The following is a 6000-nucleotide window of genomic DNA, read 5'->3' as shown; positions in this document are numbered from 1 at the left end:
CACCGGGATCTTTTCAGAGACTGCACGAGCTTTGCGAGCAAATGACCCGGTGGATCATGGCCAAACCGGGGAGGTCAGAGCTACCAGAGTGGAGGCAACCGCAATGGCGGTAATTCTTATCAGAAGACACCGATGAACAACAACAACAATCAAGGGTCGGGTGCTAAGCCGACCGCATCGGCCTAATCTTGTCCGGGAGGTGGGCGGAAGACCGATGGCAAGTTGTTCATGATGGACAAGAAGGCGGTGAGGAGGATGCGCACGTTATCACCGGTACATTCCTTGTTAATGGTATTCCTACGTTTGTTTTGTTTGATTCGGGGCTTCTCGTCGTTTGTGTCTTGAGTCATGTAAAACAGATTGGGTTTGAGGGTGTATGAGTCGATTAGGGAGCAAGTTTTCATACCTTCGGGTGAGTCTCGTATCGTGTGGGAGGTTGTTTAGAGATGTATCTTTGATAGTGGGGCAAGTTGATTTCCCTGTAGACTTGCTAGAGTTTCCTTTTAATGGTTTTGAGATGATAGTTGGGATGGATTGGTTAGGAAAGTATAAAGCTAAGATAGACTGTCATCAAAAGAAAGTGTCCCTAAGAGGTCCTAAGGGTGTAAGTGTGTCTTATCGTGGGTTTCTAGTCAAACCCAAAGTTAAGTTGATTGCAGCTGTCACTTTGAAGTCGTATACGAGGAAGGGATGTCCTCCGATTTTGTGCCATGTGAGAGATGACCGGATAGAGAGCCCCAGCGAGTTGATGAGATACGGTGGTGGGAGAGTTTGCGAGATGTCTTTCCAGAGGAGATTCCGGGGGTTGCCACCGAAGAGGGAGATAGATTTCACCGTTGAGTTGAAGCCAGGAACGGGGCCAATATCTAAGGCACCGTACCGTATGGGTCCTAAGGAGATGGAGGAGCTTAGGAAGCAGTTGGATGATTCGATAGAGAAGGGATACATTAGACCAAGTGTATCGCCTTGGGAGCGCCGATTCTTTTCGTGAAGAAGAAAGATGGGAGTTTGAGGTGTGCATAGATTAGGGAGCCGAGGCAGGTGTGACGATAAAGAACAAGTATCCTTTGCCAAGGATAGATGACTTGTTTGATCAGTTGAGTGGTGCAACGGTCTTTTCTAAGATCGATTTGAGGTCGGGGTACCATCAGGTGAAGATTAGAGATGTGGACATACGAAGATGACTTTCACGTCAAGGTGTGGCCATTATGAGTATGTGGTGATGCCATTTGGGTTGTCTAATGCGCCGGCTGTGTTTATGGATTTGATGAATAGGATCTTCAGACAGTTCTTGGATCAGTTTGTAGTAGTGTTTATCGATGACATCTTGGTCTACTCTAAGACTAAGGAGGAGCATGAGGAGCATCGAGGAACGTGTTGCGGACTTTGAGGGATCATGAGTTGTATGCTAAGCTGTCCAAGTGTGAGTTCGGGTTGGAGAAAGTTGCCTTTCGGGGCATGTAATCTCTAAAGATGGGGTAGTTGTGGATCCGGCGAAGATTGAGGCAGTGACAAAGTGGGAAGCACCAAAGAATGTTCTTGAGGTGAGGAGTTTCTTGGGTTTAGTTGGATACTACAGGCGGTTCGTGAAGGATTTCTCCAAGATAGCTAGACCGATGACAGCGTTGATGAGGAAAGAGAACAGGTTCGTTGGGATGAGAGTTGTGAGACGGCGTTCCAAACATTAAAGGAGCGTTTGACCACAGCTCTAGTCTTGGCATTACCTGAAGGGAGCGAGAATTTCGAGGTCTATACAGATGCCTCGAAGAATGGGTTGGGATGTGTGTTGATGCAGAATGGTAAAGTAATTGCCTATGCTTCTAGGCAGTTGAAGCCTTATGAGGAGAACTACCCTACTCATGACCGGGAGTTGGGTGCGGTGGTGTTTGCTCTCAAGATTTGGAGGCACTACCTTTATGGAGCAATCTTTAAGGTATTTTATGATCACAAGAGTCTCAAGTACATCTTCACGCAGAAGGAGTTGAACATGAGACAGAGGAGGTGGATGGAGTGATTGGTGACTACGACATGGAAATCATCTACCATGAAGGGAAGGCCAATGTTGTTCTTTGATGCTTTGAGTAGAAAGAGTGTACATTCCTTGTGTACAGCTCTATCTTTGATGAGGCTGAGGGATGAGGTAGCGAGCTTTGGGATTCATATGATGCGGAAAGGAGATGCTATGGGTGATATGACGAAGACACATGGAGTTTTATGATGATATTCGGGATAAGCAGGCTTTGGATCCTAAGATAGTGGAGTGGAGAGCTGGAGTAGAGAAAGGGACAGTGTCCCGGTTTTCCATTCATACAGATGGTAGCTTGAGGTTTGATGGTAGGTGGTGTGTTCCTAATGACGAGGAGTTGAAAAAGACAATCATGACAGAAGCGCATTGCACACCATATTCAGTTCATCCGGGTGGAGACAAGCTTTACAAGGATTTGAAGAAAACGTTTTGGTGGCCTGGGATGAAGAAAGAGACAGCTGAGTTTGTGTCCCGTTGTTTGACATGCCAGAGAGTTAAAGGGGAACAGAGAAGACCACAAGGTAAGGTTCAGTCTTTGGAGGTGCCGGAGTGGAAGTGGGAATCCATTTCCATGGATTTCATTGTGGGTTTGCCGAAGAGTCAACAAGGTAACAATATGATTTGGGTGATAGTGGATCGTCTGACCAAGTCAGCTCACTTTGTTCCAATGAAAGATACATGGACTAAGGCACAACTGGCTATGGCCTATCGAAAGAACGTGCTTAAGTTACATGGAGTCCCTAAGGACATAGTGTCTGACAGAGATGCGAGGTTTATATCAAGGTTTTGGAAGGAGTTGCAGGAATCATTGGGAACAGCTTTGAAGATGAGTACTGACATTTCATCCCTGACAGAGACGGGCAGACTGAGAGAACAATCAAGACTCTTGAGGATATGTTGCGAGCTTGTGTGATGGATTTTGGTGGTAGCTGGGAGCAGAGGTTGGACTTGATAGAGTTTTCTTACAACAACAGCTATCACACCAGTATTGGTATGGCACCGTTTGAGGCTTTGTATGGGAGGAGATGTAGGAGTCCGATCTGTTGGGACGATAGTGCTGAGGCAGTGGTTTTAGGACCGGAGATGGTACATGAGATGGTGGAACAGATTAAGATGATCAGAGAACGTATGAGAGCAGCCCCGGGATCGATGAGAAGAGTTATGCAGATCTACATCGTCGGGACATAGAGTTTCAGGTTGGAGACAAGGTTCTTCTGAAGGTGTCTCCTATGCGTGGGGTTATGAGGTTTGGGAAGAAAGGCAAGCTAAGTCAGAAGTTTATAGGGCCTTATGAGATCTTAGAGCGAGTTGGGGAAGTGGCTTATCGTTTGGCTTTACCGGCTGCATTGGAGAGAGTGCATAATGTGTTTCATGTATCGCAGCTGCGGAAGTATGTGAGTGACCCGTCACATGTGTTGGAGGCAGAGAGCTTAGAGCTGGATGAGTCTTTATCATATCTGGAGGTACCTAAGCAGATCCTAGACCGAAAGGTTAGAAAGACTAGGGGTGGTGAGACAGTTCTGCTTAAGATCCTTTGGTCTAACCACGAGTCTGAGGAAGCTACATGGGAGGCAGAGGATATCATGAAAGAGCGTTACCCTTTCCTTTTTGATCAGGTATGTGTGGTTACGGGGACGTAACCTTGTTTCTTTTAGGGGGGTAGGAGATGATCGCGAGCAGTTTCTAAGAGTTTTATACACCCTTTTTATATGTTGTGTCGGTAGGTTGTCGGGATGAGTTGGGTAAGTAGCGTGCTTTAGATTGAGTTTTGTTTTGGTTGTTGAGTCGGGAATGTTTTGGAGTACCTTTGTTTTGGTAGTGGTTTGAACTTCGGGGACGAAGTTCCTTTTAAGGAGGGAAGACTGTAATACTCCGTATTTATATGTCTTGGGGGTACTCTATCGAGTAGCCCTTACTTTGTCGAGTATGGGCAAGTTGCGAAATAAAATAGTTTCTGACCTGTTGGGCACTCGATCGAGTAGCTGGGGCACTCGATCGAGTAGGGGGGTACTCGATCGAGTACCTTGGGTACTCGATCGAGTGTCCAGTTTACGGGGAGTTTTTCGCGGGTTTTGTTAATTTTGCGATTAGGGTATTTAAACATAATCGTCGTTGTTTTAATTCACTTTTACCAAAACCTAAAACCTGTTTAAGAGAGAAAGGAGTCAGTCATCTTCCTAATCGCATCCTTAACAATTCCCGGAGTTCAGACGGTCAGTTCGTATCGTAGTTCGCGTCGTTGGATTCCTTGCGTCGAGGGTAAGCTTTTAATATAATTTATATAATGTTTTGCTAGGTTTGGTCAAACCCTAATTTAGGATTTGGGGGTTTTGTGAATAGTAAGTAATTGGTAGTCTTTATGTGTTATATGTTAGGAGGAGAATTCGTAGAAGAGGCATTTTGAGACAGCTGTAGATACCGTCTGCGTGTTGTGCTTTCCAGGTAGGATTTCCTACTCAGTATTAGTCCCATAATGGGATATTGGTGATGTGCTGTAATTAGTTGTTTGATATGATGATTGTGATTGTGATTGTGATTGTAATTGTGATTGTGGTTGTGTTTGTTGATGGTTCTCGAGATGCGTTCTCGGCTGAGTGGGGTCACTTGCGGGAGTGATCTCACGCCCTAGTTTCGCCCTTCGTGGAACCCGCCACGAAAGGGGATGTGCACATTAATGGACAGGGTTATCGCTCGTACGATGAGCGGGGCTTAGGTGGGAACGGCTGCGGTCCCCCCGCTGGTGGCTGGTCCGGTGGACATCGTATTGAGATGATGGGGGTTGGTGGTGTGTGTGTGTGTTGGTTCTGTTTGTCTTATTGTTGTTATCTATATTGATTGTGTGATTAGTACTGACCCGGTGTTGTTTTGTAAAACCTGCGGTGATCCATTCGGGGATGGTGAGCGAGATATTGAACAGTATAGAGATGATCTTTGGGATATTTGGGATGGCCACGACATGACGATAGAGTCTTCCATTTGTAGTTTAGTATTTATTTACATTTCAGTTGAGAACAGTTAGTTTGGAATAATGTATTGTACTTTCAGTTTGGTTTCGAGGATTGTACCTATTCATTAAATTACTTATAATAAATGTTGTTTCTGTTTTGTCTATTTGATTATCATACCTCGGGCAACCGAGATGGTGATGTCTTCATACCTGAGTGGTCCTGGTAAGGCACTCGGAGTATGGGGGTGTTACATAAACTCAGTTATTGTAATGTAGAAACTCGGTTATTATAATGTACAAACTCGGTTATTGTAATAGAGAACTGACACGGCTGTCGCAACCCTATCAAAAATAAACCAACCGGCTCTAACTAATATAGCAGAGCTAAGTCGGGTATCATACTCCACATGGAGGCTATTATATCTACTTGTTATTCTAGTCCGTCACGGTAATAAATTGGGGTGTTTGATTTGATTTCTAAACTACTGAACTGAAAATAAAGCAAAGAGAGAACAATAAAAAGGAAAAGACGAAATAGGGATTAATCATATAATGAGAGAAATGTCAGGATATCGGTTCACCATGATATCAAACAATTCTGCTAAAGGTAAGATCAGTCGGTCTAATGTGAGAAGGGTAAAGGAAAGGTCCTTCAGGTCCGCTATCCGCCCTAAAATACTACTAACTTAGCTTCCGCCCTCATTAGTGTAGTCTATTGTTCATAACAGGTCTATTTATTCCAATATTCCGATCTAGGTCTGAATTTAACCCGATTAACTAGTTTAGAAGCGTGCACTCAACTAAATGGTTACAATTATATTGCTGTGAATCAATTCTCACAAATAAACCTCCTAATCTAATTATAACATTATTGCTTTACTATCATGGCTCCCCTAATCCTAGCAATAAGGGATTTAGCTACGCATATTCATAATGAAAATAACAGCGATAGATAAAATAGAAGACATAATATAGAGATGATTAAGGAGAAATAACATAAACCAATAATAATTCCAATTAAAATAGA

The sequence above is a fragment of the Silene latifolia genome, chromosome Y (genome assembly GCF_048544455.1).
Source record: "Silene latifolia isolate original U9 population chromosome Y, ASM4854445v1, whole genome shotgun sequence".
Classification (NCBI taxonomy): domain Eukaryota; kingdom Viridiplantae; phylum Streptophyta; class Magnoliopsida; order Caryophyllales; family Caryophyllaceae; genus Silene; species Silene latifolia.
The sequence above is the reverse complement of the archived record's forward strand: the minus strand, read 5'-3'. Positions refer to the sequence as shown.